The sequence below is a fragment of the Megalopta genalis genome, chromosome 7 (assembly GCF_051020955.1).
Source record: "Megalopta genalis isolate 19385.01 chromosome 7, iyMegGena1_principal, whole genome shotgun sequence".
Classification (NCBI taxonomy): Eukaryota; Metazoa; Arthropoda; class Insecta; order Hymenoptera; family Halictidae; genus Megalopta; species Megalopta genalis.
The window spans coordinates 11,428,246-11,444,870 of NC_135019.1; the positions used below are offsets into that span (position 1 = coordinate 11,428,246).

The 16,625-nt window shown below is 42.9% G+C and overlaps 1 protein-coding gene across 1 annotated transcript in view; it reads right to left on the reverse strand.

The window, feature by feature from the left end:
- LOC117229197 (kin of IRRE-like protein 3) overlaps positions 1-16,625 on the reverse strand; it is a 376,701-nt gene that overhangs the window by 108,600 nt on the left and 251,476 nt on the right. The gene's annotated exons all lie outside the window — the stretch shown is intronic.

The following is a 16,625-nucleotide window of genomic DNA, read 5'->3' on the forward strand; positions in this document are numbered from 1 at the left end:
CTCTTTGACGGTACTTTTTTATCATATTTTACAAGAGGATACGGTGTATTTAACCCTTTCGCTGCGGCAGCTCCATCCGCCGAAGTACGGTCACTGAACGGAAACTAGCTCCAGAAATATGCACAGTGCGCGTGGTTTCTGTACATATGTTGTTCCAAGTCTTCAATAATAACTGTGCCGAATAAAACAATCGTTGCTCTAATGTAACAAGTATATTTACATTTTTAATTGAAAAAGACTTACAAAATTATAGGTGACATAGGTATTTATATAATCACAAAGCCTAGCGATTAAATGTTTAATATAATTAATAACGAGACGAAAATGATTAAAAGATAATAATACGTAAAAACTAATAATATAATTCTGTGTGATATACAGAGTGTTCCAAAAATGTCTCGCAATCCGAAAGTAGGAGATTCTTGAGGTCATTTGAAGCAACTTTTTCCTTGGCGAAAATTGCAATCTGCGGCTTCGTTTACGAGATATTAACGAAAAACAGCGACCAATCAGAGGCGAGCTCGCCTAGCGCTAGGCAGCCGAGCCAATCAGCGGAACAGGCCTCGACCGCTCGACGGCGGAGCCAACGGCTCCGCTGGAGCTCAGCGCGAAGCGGCGAGCCAACGGCGCCAGCGGTCGAGCGGTCGAATCCCAGCTCAGCTGGCGCGAGGCGACCGAGCCAATGAGCGGAACTGGGCTCCGTGCACTCGTTGGCTGGGCCTCCGTGCGTCAGCCGAGCTCACCTCTTATTGGTCAGTGTTTTTTGTTAATAACTCGTAAACGAAGCGTCGGAGAAAATTTTCGCAAAGGAAAAAGTTGCTTCAAATGACCTCAGGAATGCGTGACATTTTCGGGACACCCTGTATTTGAAAGCAAGGATCTATACAAAGACCAACATCGCGATCTTTGCACTTCCATAATTTTCTCTTCTGTATACACTTCATTTCGATGCCGCATATACGCGGCGCTCGGCGCGAAAGGGTTAATACGCTAAATACAATAATTATGAGCATGTGAGACACTGACGCAAGTAGCGAACGCGTTGACATCCTGTGACGTAACGTTAGCGAGATATTCGCCGCGGCTGGGTAAACCTGTTACGATTTATTCGCAGCAGGAGGCTGTTGCTAAATAAATAAACCTGTCGGAAAAAATCCAATCCTTTCATCTCTATGTAGATATCAATATTCATGGGCTGTTTTATAAAAACTAGAGCGAGGAACAAATTGAATTAAATAGAAAATCTTCCACCGTACAAGCAGCTCTTTTGTCGACTTAAAAAAGAAAAAGAAATACGCGAATAACAATTAACTCGCAAAGATCCTCGGCCCACTAATTAGTATGATAAACTAATATCGTCCCTTTCGAAGATCCGGTATCTCGCGTGGCAGCACCACGACCACAGCGTGTTTGTCCCTTCGTTCCTGTCTCTCATCTTCCTGTTTTATCTTGCCGTTCCTCGGTTACGTTTTAACATCTCATTTGCACGCCAAAGGATCACTCAGCCGACGCGCACGGTAAATAAGCAAAATGTAGCAACAAGAGCGCGGGACCAGGGGACAGAAATTCCATTTGTGGGTCAGCGTGCGACAAACCAGGCCGCAATCGGGGCGACGGCGCGTTACACGGTTCGCCCTCATCCGCGGCGGACAGCGAAACGTGGTTCGAAACGAAACGGGCGTGTGCGACGAGCCGGCCGTCGACGAGTTCGGCGGATTCGTTCGCCGCACGCTGCGGGGCCCGTGAAACTTTTACGCGCGTGGCCGTTGCGCGCTCCGGCAACGCCGCGACGCGCAACGCCGCGCCGGATTGCGCCGTTAAAAATTCAATTTTTCAGCGAGATGAGAATGATTAATAAAGCCCGGTTTTTGCCGGAGTGTCCCGGCGAGCCTCCCCCCTGGCTCCCCCGCGGTTACGCGGCCACGGGAAATAACTTTGCAAAATTAACAAGCCGACCGAGAGCCGGATTCGTTTCACCGGGACGAGGCTGCGTTTCGCAGCCGAATGAAACGGTCCAGCTAGCGTGATTTCGATCCTCTAGAACCTAGAATCTGGAATCTCTATGCGCCACACAGCGGCGGTCCGGCTCGGTGACCTCTTTCACGCGGCTGGTGTCTTTAACGTTAAATCTGCGGCGTATTCGAACTCACTTTGGGGAAGGTTGCTTTAGAAAAATAACTGCAACTCGTTTGATCAAATTTTTAACGATATTGATAGCACCAGTTTGCGCGCCATGGAAAGTGTAAGCTGTTCCAATTATCGATGAACCCATCGAACATTAACCGTGTTGCCAACTACCGCCAGTTATTGTTTCGGTATATATTGATTTTATTGCCAAATTAGTAAGTCAATTCACGTTGAAAGCTTGATGTGCTGATAGCGTATATTTTTAAACAGTTACGTTAACGTGTATCGATGATAACTTGCTTAACCAGTTAGCTGTGTTTGACGAGTATACTCGTCATGGAGAAGTGACAGTATTTTGTGTCACGACGAGTATACTCGTCGTGCGTAAAAAGTAGTGACCATTGGCTATTTAAATTGTAATTTTAGTGAAAACAAAAACATGTTCTCAAATTTCAAGACGTTCAGAATATTTTCAGGCGAATCCTGCACGAAGGTGTTTACATTGTTATAAAAATAAGATTAGAAAAGAATCACGATATTGGTATCCGACGTGCAAAGTGCTAATATATATATATATATACCGTTCTTTGCTTCCTTGCTTGCTTTTCTTTAACTTTTATAAGTATTTGATTTTTGTCTGCGTTCTTCGTTTATTATGTATGTAGTATATATGTTAATGTTAAGTGAATGAGTAAATATTAATAATAAAATTGTCAATTTTATAAAATAAAACCGTGCTTTTGATCCAATATTTTAACAGCGACACTTATTCCGTGTTTGACGAATGTACTCGTCATCGCTTAGTTCTCGCGCACATATAGCTAACTGGTTAAAATTGTGTGGGGCCACCATAGTTCGGTTAAGGGTTAGAAACGATCAATGTTCATTGCCTCGTAAAAGACTGATTAAGATCTCGCGCGATTTATATTAGTCAGATCTTCCGAATTGAAGTTAATTATTCAATTATCTTTTATGACAGCGAAGTGAGTGACATTATTTTTCTTTTCTATTTGGATGGTTCAAAGTAATGGTCAAGTTTATGACAACAGCTGCGCGTTATCAAAAAATTGTAACAATATATGTCGTATTTGAAGAACTTGCGACTTTTATATGTATAATTTTAGCAAATAAATAATTCATTGAATTAAAATTGAAACGATGTAACATGTCTTGTCAATTATAGGGTGGTGGAGCCAACGTAACTGACTTTATATTTATCGTATAAGACATGTTACATCGTTTTAATTTTAATTTAATAAACTGAAGCCACAGCGATTGGCTACTCCATAGTAACTGGCACCGCCACCCTATAGCTGACACGTCCGTCAAAAGGGCACCATTGAAATCGCGAGTGTGCGATTCGCGAGCGAGTTAGCGAGGATCTTCGATAAGCTTCGCTCGAGGACCGGCGAAAATAATTTATGACGGTGATTCACGGCCGAGACAAAGACCTTGCCAGAAGTTACGATGTAACTTCCAACCCCCGTTGAATTATGCAGCCTCGAGAACACCGGGGAGGACTTATTTTCGCCGTGTGCCAGAGATAAAGCGCCGCGCCGCTGGAATTCAACCGAGTTCGCGGCTACTTGTTTGCGGCGACGCAGTCCGGCATGGCAGTCTAGCCCTCGCCCTCGCCCTCGATGAAATTAATATCACGGTATCGAGAATACTTCGCGGGAATATTTTGAGCCAACTACCTCGAGCGGTTTTCGAGTTTGATCGATGCCGCGAACTCTGGCAATATCGCGAACTTCGCCCCTTGGAATACCGCCGCTCTGTGCTGCCGCTTGTTTGATTTCGGACCCCATTTTTGGAATACGTGGACGCTGGACAATCGTTGTTCCGCGGTGGTTCCGGAATATCCGAGACCGAAAATTCCGGGATATTCGGGGGAAATTATTCGATGAAATCAACGTCGAAGAACTGCAGTTTGTTCCTGCGCTGGAATTTGGGCCTTGCCGATGAGTCCTCTAGTGGAACCAGAACGAAACGCACCCTTTCTTTTCGTTCACTCTTCCGTCATACGCAGCGCCGTCAAAATCTTATACATTTTTATGAAACTTGCAAAGAAGGGTTCGATACTTCGGCGCTCGTGGCATTTCAATCAATTAACAGCGATTGCGACATTTATTTTTCATATACCAAAATGAAACTTCGCCTCGATTTCCTAGAAAATTGTGCGTCGACAAGGGAATTGTAATAAAGTGTGCTTGAATCGGACAGATTGTAATTGGAAAAAGCGATTCAAGTTAATTAGAAGAATCGCTGGAATCTCGGGCCTTGTCGACGAGTCCTCTAGCGAGATCAGAACGAAACGCACACTTTCTTTTCCTTCACTCTTCCATCATTCGCAGCGCCGTCAAAATCTTATACATTTTTATGAAACTTGCAAAGAAGGGTTCGATACTTCGGCGTTCGTGGCATTTCAATCAATTAATAGCGATTGCGACATTTATTTTTCATATACCAAAATGAAACTTCACCTCGATTTCCTAGAAAATTGTGCGTCGACAAGGGAATTTTAATAAAGTGTGCTTCAATCGGACAGATTGTAATTGGAAAAAGCGATTCAAGTTAATTAGGAGAATCGTACGAATATTTTATTCTAGGAATCCAACAGCGGCGCTGTCCTATTTTTCATTGATTTCCCAAAGAACTGTTTAATTAAACGCCGTCGTAACGTGTCCAGCTATATACGCAGCCGCGTTTGCACGCGCATTAGGCAATAAACTACTTGAATTCATTTCCCCGCAGATTACAATAACCGTATCCGTATACGACGGCTGACAGTGAATCGTCCGGCCGGTGTATTAAAAGTTAACTGCCAGAGAAATCGGAATTAATACATTCCATTTGAACCGGAAATGGAGGAAAAATACTTGCGCAAAAGTGACGAGGAGAATTTCAACGAATCTCCGTTAAAGTTATCTCGTTACTGCGTTTCGCATTCCTGCAGTGGCGGGTCTGTTTTCAATCTCAATTACCTACTACCATTATCCCGTCTTTTGTAAGCGCGTATTCGACACGTTCTTCATCGGCGCAGTACAAAATGGTATTGCGATAGAATGAAAGTGCTCTTAACTCTTTATTAAGACCCTTCACATACGAACAAAACGGAATTTGATGCGAAAAATACTATTTAATCTGGCTCAACTGAACAGTTATGTGCAAGCTGAGAGAATAGAATGTTTTATTTTGAAATTTTGATTACTGATTTGTGGATGCAACTTTGTTATTGGTCGAGATGGTGGGAGAGCATCTTGAATATTGTAAACAAACGAGAATCGACGCACGAGTGAAGCAATTGAGTAATCCAATAATACAGGGTGTCTCAAAAATGTCTCGCAATCTGAAAGTGGCGGGTTCCTCGGGTCATTCGAAGCAACTTCTTCCTTTCCAAAAATGTTCTCCGAGGCACCGTTAACGAGTTATTAACGAAAAACAGTGACCAATGAGAGGCGAGATCAGCTGCCGCGAGTTGGCCGAGCCAACGGCGCCAGCGGTCGAGCGGTCGAATCCCAGCTCAGCTTGCGCGAGGCGACCGAGCCAAAGAGCGGAACTGGGCTTCGTGTGTTGGTTGGCTGGGTCGCCTCGCGTCAGCCGTGCTCGATTCTTATTGGTCACTGTTCTTGTTAATAACTCGTTAACACGTTCCGTGCCGAGCTTTTTTTACTCGAATCTTCACACTTTGATATTTTACTAAAACTTGATGTATTACGTGCAATTATTAATTCTCGTACACATAACAACGTAACAAAAACTTATCAACGCCCATTCTTGCGGTGGAAATTGATTCTTCGGTTCTAAATTTCTTGTAAACAATTTGTTCAGTTCACTAAGTAAACATGCAAGCGTGTACCATCGATGGTACACGTGGCACGGAACGTGTTAACGGTGTCTCGGATAAAATTTTTGTAAAGGAAGAAGTTGCTTCAAATGATCTGAGGAACCCGCCATTTCCGGATCGCGAGACATTTTTGGGACACCCTGTATACTACACGACGCCTGCCGAAAACAATTCTCGAGTTATACTCGTCAAAGTCTACAGTGGCACATGAAATGAATGACGACTCCAACTCGTCATCGTACGTCAAGGGTTTATTGTAGAAATCTGCTTGTAGTTCAGAAATTTGTCTATGCCAAGAATACGCAACAATTCTCAGTTTACAACAGAGCTGTTCTGCAGGCCCTTGGCGGCAGGCAAGGCAACGCTACGGGCAAGCGTCTTAGCGGAGTGGGGATGTGAGAAAAATAGAGCGAAGTGTTTACGTGTTACGTCACTCGCACGCATTGCCGTTATATGCCACGCGTCCGATGCTCATTCTACTTCACTCAATCTCGACGTAACCTACAGTAGAACTCTGTCACCGTCTTCAGCCAAATAACGTGTCTTTATAGATATTTTCCGGTTAATATAAATAAGTTAAATTAAATTGAATTATGCTAAATGCGTGTTAGTATTTTGATAAGCGAATGCAGACTAAGGATCGATGCACGTCTACGTGCTAAGCTTTAAGTTAATATTAATATGAAAAGTATATTTGTATTTTTCATAAAAATCATTATAATCTTACAAAAATTATATCGCATTTGGTCTTATTTTAATCAGAAAAAGCTCACAATTGCATTGGCAAATCCGAAAAAGAAGTTGAACTCCGAATCTCGGAAAGAAACAAATTTTTAAAAAATACAATTTTTGTTTTCAATTCGATTCAATTCAATTTAATATCCTGTCCATTTTCATGTTGCGAACATTGTTCCGAAACGGTATGCATCATGGCACGTGCCATTTTAGCATTATTATTAGCTGATTTCTCCAATAGCAGCTAATATCAGCCAATTTTTATTTTGTTATTTATGTAAGGCACCGCGTTCCAAAATGCGATCGAAGCTTAATAATTATAAACGATGATATAAATTTTAGATGATTTGGAGATGGGCTACTTTAAAGCCATGTAGCCCATGGCTTATATAGCCCATAAAATGAACGAATGGTAAAAAAAAGATCATAGCGAATTATAAGTCACATGTTTAATTGACTACTAGTGAATAAATTATGCATATCGGGTATCTTTTAAAACTGACTTTTTTCCGCTGTTCAATTCGATTCTTCAGTCTCCCAACCAAGTTATATTGCAGCTTAACCCTTAACCCCTTGCACTATAACAACGAGTCAAACTCGCGACGAACATTTCTATCGAATGTTCGAATAAGCGAATGCAGACTACGGGTCGATGCAAATCTGCGTGCTAAGCTTAAGTTAATATTAATAATCTTTTTATTATCGTTATAATTATAGTTATTATTCGTTATAATAATTATTCGAATAATTATAGAATTATTCGTTATAATAATTATTCGAATAATTATAGAATTATTCGTTATAATAATTATTCGAATAATTATAGAATTATTCGTTATAATAATTATTCGAATAATTATAGAATTATTCGTTATAATAATTATTCGAATAATTATAGAATTATTCGTTATAATAATTATTCGAATAATTATAGAATTATTCGTTATAATAATTATTCGAATAATTATAGAATTATTCGTTATAATCTTACAAAAACGGTATCGTGTTTGGTCTTATTTGAATCAGAAAAAGCTCAGAATTGCATTGGCAAATCCGAAAAAGAAGTTGAACTCCGAATCTCGGTCTAAGGCACTTCAATCTCGAGATCATCGGTCCTGCCTGCACCATGCTCTCACGTCTAACGTGAACACTCTCAATCGACTACGCTGCTAGCACGACCCGAGCCTAACACGTAGATGTGTATCGACCCTAATGCAGATTGATATTGAAGCGGAACCTGTGCAGAACACATCGGAAAACTCGAAGAATATGATAAAACGAGTATAACGAGTGTTCTCTTTAAGCGCGCGTCTCTTTCGCCGTGTGTTCTGCATTCTCTAATTGTATCGTCCGCTGTGCGCGCAACAAGGAGAATGAGTAAGACGAGAAGCGAGACTGGGATCGTCGATAAGAGTATGTATAGGGAAGCAAGAGGAGCAGCACGAGCACTCTGGCAACAGGTCGAGAATGTTTCCCGTTGAATTCGGAGGCTGACACACGTTCGACTTGCTAATTGCGTTTGCGTATCGCTCGGAGAACGCCGTCCGCTTCGGCGAGCGTTGACTCCGCTCGGGTCCGCGTCGCGATAAGCATCCGTTAACCAAGCTCGATTCGCTTTTTTCCTTGCCAATTTATACGGTCGGGCCGCGAAGTATGCCGTGGCTGGCCGAGTTTAGCGAGCAAACAAACTTGTTTGGCACGCGCGCCCCGGGCGCAAGAACGGAGATTAAAATCGACAAACAACTGCGGCAACAATAAAACAACATCTCCGATCTGAATTAAAATGCTATATTAGAATGGAATTCTCCTATTCGACGCAGCCGGGGCCGGCGTAAAACCGGGATTTCAAGAATGAAATTCCGCAACGAGGAAATCGATAGAATAAACAGAAAAGAAAATTGATTTACATTCGTTCGAAGGGGATAGAGAAAGATGGCCGATTTTAAATGTAGGTCCGGCCGTATGGAATACTGCCTCCGGCGCACAGTGCTCGGTTTCCATACGAAAAACGGGAAAAACATATAACGCAACTAAAGTTATATATTTAAGTCTTACTTTTTCATTTTATATTAAATATACAAATTTTCTAGTACATATATTCGGGTTTTCGTCGGGATTGAATAATGAAAACAAAACGCAGTGATTTAATTGCTTGCAAACAAATTTTTTTAAAATACAAGTTTTGTTTTCAATTCGATTCAACTCAATTTAACGTCCTGTCCACTTTCATGTTTTTTATAACTGACTCATATTCTATTATATTCTGTAACTGACTGATATTTTTTAAACTGACCTTTTTGCGCTTTTTGAACCGATCACTGTGCGGCGCCTGCTGCTGTCCAAATCGATTCTTCAGTCTTCCAACCAAGTTATATTGCAGCTTAATCGATTGCACTATAACAACCAGTCAGATTCGCGACGAACATTTCGATCGACATAATCTAGCAAATACGAGTACTATTCGTTTCTTGTAAATCGAAACAACATTTGATTCGTCTGTCGTGGAAGGCTGTCATTAGGCATGATAGTAAATGACAGCATAGGTTATTACGAAGTAGAAGTCATAGTCATTAAATAGTCATTACGAGGACTTGGAAGTAGGTCGTATTGTTTTTTTTTTTTAAATTAAAAATAAAGTTCTAAGGTAATTTTTGTTCACGTCCATTCTTTCTAAAAAGTTTCGCAAGTATTTTCTTGATGGTTTCTATTGCAACGATCGTAATTATAATAATTGAACCAGAGACACAACGATCCATATATCACGAAAATAAATCTTTATCTTGATGGCTTAACAATTACGAATTATTTTCTTGGAATTTTATGATCGTAAGAGGAGAGAGAAACATCGTTGCTCTTAGTAACAGGATAATGGATTCCGCCGAACGATTACTCGCCGCGTCGACTGCCCGAGCAAAACATCTCGCGAATTTTTCCGCCCGCCATTGGCTAATCCCGGCCGGAGTGCACTCGCGACTCGTCCAATCGCCGCAACCGCGATGCATTTAATTCAGCAGCGAGGTAAGCAGCGCGGCGGCCGCGTGAAAGGAATATGCGAGGAGTATTTCCGCGGTTAGCGATTACCATCGCATTGCGAGCACCTGTAAATTGCGCGGCCGCGGCTGACTTAAAAACAACCGGTCTTTTTTTGTGCGCGCGCACTCCGCTCTTCCCATTCAAAAATTTACGAGCCCCATAGAAATATCCTGACTTGTTTCTCTCCCCGCGGAGAGAACGAGCCGCCGCGCCGCCACCGGGCGTGTAACGCGCGATGATTTCTTCTTTCAGGCGCCGTATAAATTCTCTTATCGGCAGCCGGCGATCCCATTCCTTCGAATTCGTCGCTACGGCCGGATATCCTGGCCGGTACATAATTCTCGGGAAATTTCTGTCGAACGGGCTGCCGCACGGAGAAAAAGGCCGGCGCTCCTGTCGGACCGGGAGGCAGCGTTGTTTTTAACTACGGATTTACGGCTGTTGATTGTGCGCCACGAACTTCAACAGTTTTCCACGCGACTCTAACTACAATAAATTCTCCCTAATTTTTTCCAAGACGATTGTGACCGAGGGTTGAACACAATTATGATATCGGTTTCGGTTCTTGAAACAGTTATGAAGAACCGAAATTTTCTCATAACTATTGTAAGCTATATCAGTTTTGTAGGAACCGAAGGTTAATGTGATTTCGAAGCGACCTCTGAAACGCAATAGCCGATCGGCGCTTGCGGACGTACGTGTGCGTGCGTACGCGAGCATCGCGATGTAAACATTGTGACGCTGCTTGGACGATCGGCTGACGTCGGGCGCTGCTAAGACGATCGGCTGGCGCCGGCGGCTGCTAAGACGGTCGGTTGGCGTCGGGCGCTGGATAGAACGATCGGCTGACGTCGGGCGCTGCTAGGACGATCGGCTGGCGCCGGGGACTGCTAGAACGATAGACTGGTGTCGGGCGCTGGCTAGGACGATCGGCTGGCGCCGAGCGCTTGTTGAACAAAACGAACAAATTCGAAAGGAGATTCGTAACGTTCGACCAGCGCGCCGATAAAAGGTCGCGCACGCAGGGGCGAGGCAGATCGTGACGAGCATCTACACGATTACGTTTACGTCTACGATTACGACTACGATTACGAACACGGCTACGAACACGATCACGATAACGGTTTACGATACGGAATTATGATACAACGAACACGGTTTACGATTGCAGTTTACGACTTTGACGTGCGCGATTACGGGAATTATTGTATTCGGTTTTGCTGTCTTTTTGTGTGCGTCACTGTTTAGTAATAAATAGAATAGTTTCCAAAACCTACTACAGTAAATTCAAATATAAAGAATGGACAATTTGGGAAGAGGGGATACGATTATTCGAGCCTCGTGGCTCGTTTTTATAGTTTTCCGATTGTCAACAATTATAAAAATGAGCCGCAAGGTTCGAATAATCATATCTTCCCAAATTGTCCATTTTTGTGCACAATCTGAGCGTCGATGAGGGAGAATTTACTGTAGCTGGCTCATCGTTTAATGGCTGTTCTCATATACTGTCGGCAACAGCTACATTTCTTATACACGAAGTGTCGATAATAACATTCGCGGTGAAACGAGAGCCGACGTAAACATTTGTCGGTGATTTCAACGTGTCGGTATATAAACAATGTCGATGAAATGCGGTGTCGCTGAAATCGTGTCGATGAAAACATTGACGGTGAAATAATTGTTAACGATTTCAAGGCACAATAAATTCTCCCCGATTGATCCTCAGCCATATAGTTGATGTGATAATCGGCGACTATAAAAACGAGCCAGAGACTTGTGTTGTTTTAGTTAATGAACTGTTATTGTTATTGTTATTTAAATCGCGTGACGCTCATTTTACCACGCGCGATGGCTCGTAGGATTTCCTATAAAAATCCCTACAATAATAGATACATATATATATATACTGCACAATAAAGCAGCGGGATGAAATTACAGATGCTTGTTCGGAGATTGAAAATTGGATCACTGCACTCGAAACGCGGAAAGTATGAATCGATACGCTGTCGCGGGAATCGTGCAACAAAATCCCTTAATCCGTTATTAGCAGGAATGACGTGTGTTTGCCTTTGTAGGTGACTCGCGTAGGGACGGGACGCGTTCACCCTCTTCATCTACCGACGCGCTTTCGGTGCTCGAGCCCGCATTACGGTTTTCCGTCTCGCTGGCTCCTACTGATTGGCTTCTGAATCGTCCAATTATTAATCTCTCATCCGGTTTTCCGCGGGAACTGAGCCGGTCAGGTGGCGTGTGATAGGTCGTTGCCAGACTCGCTGAACTGTGCCTATTAATCGAGTTTACGGGACAAGCACGTACCGAGCTTATTAGTAACACCTTGCACGAGCCGCGTCCCTGATTTATTTCCTGGCAAGCTTCGCCGACCAGACGGTTGGTTGTCTTGAGCTGACATGCCCTGGCAATACCCAGCGTCGTTCGCAACATTATTTTCCCAATTTTACAGTCGCGTTCGCCTCCCGTTTGATTCGCTATTGTTTTCGTTATATCGGGTTGTTGCAAAAGTCATTTCGATTTTCCAAATGGATAGCTTACAAACAAACCGAAATCACTTTCGCAACAACTCAATAGTTCGAGCTGGTAGAACATTGTGAAAACAAATCGTACAAGGGCGCACCTGGGCCCATTCCGAAGCGTAAAGCGTCAGCTTCCGCTACCCTGAATTCAGTTTTATCAAAAATATTTCTATGCCGCGCGGTTAAAATATTTTCGTACCGTTGGAAAATTAATGTATCTATCTACTTGCTTCGTTTTACAAGCACAAGCAGTTGTTCCGTGATCAGAAAGTTGATCAAAAATTTGCGCGAACTTCAAATTTAACGTCTCCTCTCTGCAACGATTATTCAAAATTGGATGCACGACGACTTTTCGCGAAGTTACGACGATTTGAAGTTCGCACTGCTCGTGGAACGGCGCGTGGAAACGTCTGCTCGTTTGGAAGCACGTTTCACGACGAGACTTCCGAGTTTTCAATTCTGATGCCCGCTCGATCATTCTTCGGTGAAACTTTTGTTATTCGAACATTGTTAATCGAACAAGGGCTCGAATGAATCCGATGCCGTTGGATTCTCGTCGAAAGCAGAAATTCCAGCTGAACCTGGAGAACCGCGCGCATCTCGTACCACCAGCGAGGGAAACACGGCCGGGAACTGTTCCGTCGAGATTAGGAAGTGGCCGGGCTAAAGAAAAAAAATCCTTCGCTCCGAAGTTAAAGTTGCGAACGAGGGCGGGTATCGAGCGCGCAGGGACGCCGGTAAAAACCCCGAAATCCTGTCTAGGAATGAACCACGTAATGCCGGCAATGCGAGCAATTTCACGCCGGCCGACTCCCGGTTCGATTCGGTTTCGATTGTGCCCACGGATTACGAAGCAATTACATCGCTTCCCTCTCGTGTCCGATCGGTTAAAGAGCTGACCTTTTCGACATCGTCGGGAACGACTCGTAATTTGTTTCCGACCGTGCGCCCGGGTCTCGCCGAGCCGCGCGCCGAGATTCACGGATGACCGCGCGCTTATTACACCGGCCAGATCGCCGCGCGTTTCCCCGTCATAATGAAAATTCAAATCGGTCACCGGCAGCGACAAGAAAAATGCCGTTCCGCTTCTTTCGGTGTCGCGCCGCGCCGCGAAGTCCCGCGACGCGGCCAGATTTTACCCACGACGCGGCGCGTAACGAGCTGACGGAAAATTACTTTCCCAGTGGTTGCAACGCTATCCACGGTTATTAATTATTGACATTTGTCGCGGCAACGACACCGTCTTACCGCCGCCACGGCTCCTTACAAATCACACGCGATATCTCACGTCCTCCCTGCGGCCCTCTTCTCGACGTTTTACAAACTTCTGCCGGCTTCCGGCATTATTCAACGTGCAATCGCTGTTTCGAGAATCAGCCGGCTCTGGTTCCAGCTCTCAGTAAAGATTATTAATTATTATTATTTGCTAATAACCCCCCCGTGGAGGGGTTTCATAGCTTAATAAAAAAATTATTATTATTATTATTATTATTTAGTTAGTACTTACGGGTCAAAATTATTAAAATTAAATAATAACATAAGTTTGAGATGAGATAGAATCGAATGCTGCAAGATTACAAGAATAAGATAAGTTGTACGTCGTACACATTCATGAGAAAGCGTTTAACGCATTGACTGCCGAGCCTGTATCGAATAAAAATCTGTTATAAACGCCAATATTTCTTTACTGTTAGATAAATCAATAATAATAGGAAAAACAATTATAGTTACAAAATAATAATAAATACAAAATAATAGTAAGTGCAAAATAATAATAAATTCAAAATAATAGTAAGTACGAAATAATAATAAATACGAAATAATAGAAAGTACAAAATAATAATAAATACAAAATAATAGTAAGTACAAAATAATAATAAATACAAAGTAATAGTAAGTACAAAATAATAATAAATACAAAATAATAGTAAGTACAAAATATTAATATGTAACAAATAATAATAAATAAAAAATAATAATAAGTAAAAAATAATAATAAGTAAAAAATAATAAATAAATTAGCAGTGAATGCATTGAAATAAAAAAATGAATTCCAAAAGAAACCGAAGAGGGTCGCTAGAATGCCTAAACATTCGTAATTCATTAACTAGAAATTAGAACTAGAAATTCGGTAAGAATTGTTTTCGAAAAGTTAAATGTAACAGTTTAGGTAAGACTTTCGTCGAAGCCCGCGAGACAACGAATCCGGCAGGGGCGCGTGCGCAAGAACGCGCGCGGACTTCATATTTCGAATGCACCGGTGCACTTTAACTTTTCGTCGGGACGGTTCGTTTGTCTCTGTCTCTCGAGCGCACCGATTTATCGCGACCGAATGAATGCACCGGCGCGGCGCGTAAATTCTTCGTGACGACGGGATCGTAGCAGACAATTTTCCGATAAACAGACTCGCAGTAAGGCTGGTTACCGTCCCGCGCGCCGCGCAACGCCCGCGCGTTTTACATCGATCCGTCGCGTTGGCACGCGCGACGATAATTCAAAAGGACGCCGGCTTTTTCACGGCACTTTCGCTCGGACCTGTCCATCGGAAAAAGAGAAGTTACGTAGCGCCGGATAAAAGTATAAAAGGGCTCGTCGCCCCGTGAAACGAAAAGGTGGTTTGAAAACGGCTGCCGCGAGCTGAGCGGGGCATCCAATGTTTTTCAATTCGCCGACCCGGTTTTTTTTCGAACGTCATCGATTTTACTGATTTTATCGACGATCAATTGAGCGGTTTAGTATCATAGCGGCGAAAGTCGCGTTTCCGAGAATATTGTTTGTATTTCTAAAATGTAATATACACGTTGCAGCGTGTTAAAAAGACGAGCGAAATAGATTATACAGATGCTATACTGTATAACTATTGTGTAATTAACTTAAATCTAAATTATCTTAATAATAGAGGGTCTAGTCGATTAAGATGGTCAAAATTGCTCTTAGAGACTTTTTAACGAGTATTATACTGTTCTATAGCTGACTAGAAAATCTCGTCTGTGCAAAATTTCAATCCTGTAACTTATCCGTGAGGGTAGTTACAAGGTAAATTAGATTGCGCGCTTTTCTGCTCATTTCCTCCCTTCGGTGGCATTTTAAAATTTTGAAAAAAATGTGGCTTGTTTTGGACATCGAGCCGCACGTTATAGAATTTTTTCAGATTTTTCAGTTGCAAGCTAGTAGTTTGCTAGCACTTTTTTCCTCACAATAAAACGTCGACAAATTCGGCTTTCATTTTTTTTTACAAGTACCCAGCCGGATGAAAAATCTGAGAAAAATTAAATGCACTGCTTGTAATACTACCTTATCAGGGAATTAATATAAAAAAAGCACAATTCTTTGTTTTCGAGAAATCTTTAATTTTCCGATTAACAACGAAGAAGATACACGAATAAATGCAACTTAAAGAAGGAACATGAGGTTCCACCAAAAACACCTGAACGATGTGATGCGGAAAAGTTTTTCAATTTGCAGAGACTACGAATAAGTTCGTCTCTATCTTCTTCAAACAGTGGACATTGCCACAGAACATGTCCTGGCGAGCAGAAATCGATAGATTACGTTTAATCCTGAGACCGGAAGAAAGCGATTTCTATGAGACATCCGGGAGATCGATCATAACCTTGTAACCGATGAATATTTTTAAACAGTAGAATTGCGACAGATTCTCGAAACTGTATTCTTTCAAGCGCGACAAGCGTTTCCGAATAAATTGCTGCGGTTCTCGTTAGAAAAATTCCGATAGATCGTTTTCGCGCTGCCATCGTCCTCTTACACCGATACCCCAACACCGGCAAATGTAAATGTATTTAGATCCGCAGAAATTGCTTCGTAGCTTGCAAATGAACGCTGAACGTTAAATAACATACCGTTTGTTCCAGGGAACGGTCGCGCCGCGGAATCTGCTGAATAATGAACGGACACTTCTTGCCAGATACCGAGTGGAACATCGTCGTTCGAGATGGGGACCAGGAACGAACGGTGGAACGGGCAAGAAAAAACCGGGTCTCCATATATCGTCGACCGTGACAGTTTTTAATCGGAGGAGTACGTTATTGGTGACTCGGTGTATATCGCATTCGGGCGTGGACCGCGTGCATTTTTTACAGGGGCCGGCGTGCCGTGTGCATCGGACTCCCGCCTGTATCGACGCTGGCCCGGCTCTCTCTCTCTCTCTCTTTCTCTCTCTCTCTCCCTCTCACCGCTCTATATTTTCCCGTGGAAGGCTTCTTGGTCGGTCGCGGACGTTTTTGCGAATTAAATGCAACGCGATACACATCGAAGCTGTTGCCAGCCGCAGCGAGCCGACCGCAGAACAGATTGATACGACTTTTTCGATATCGATCTCGCCCTGCGGGACC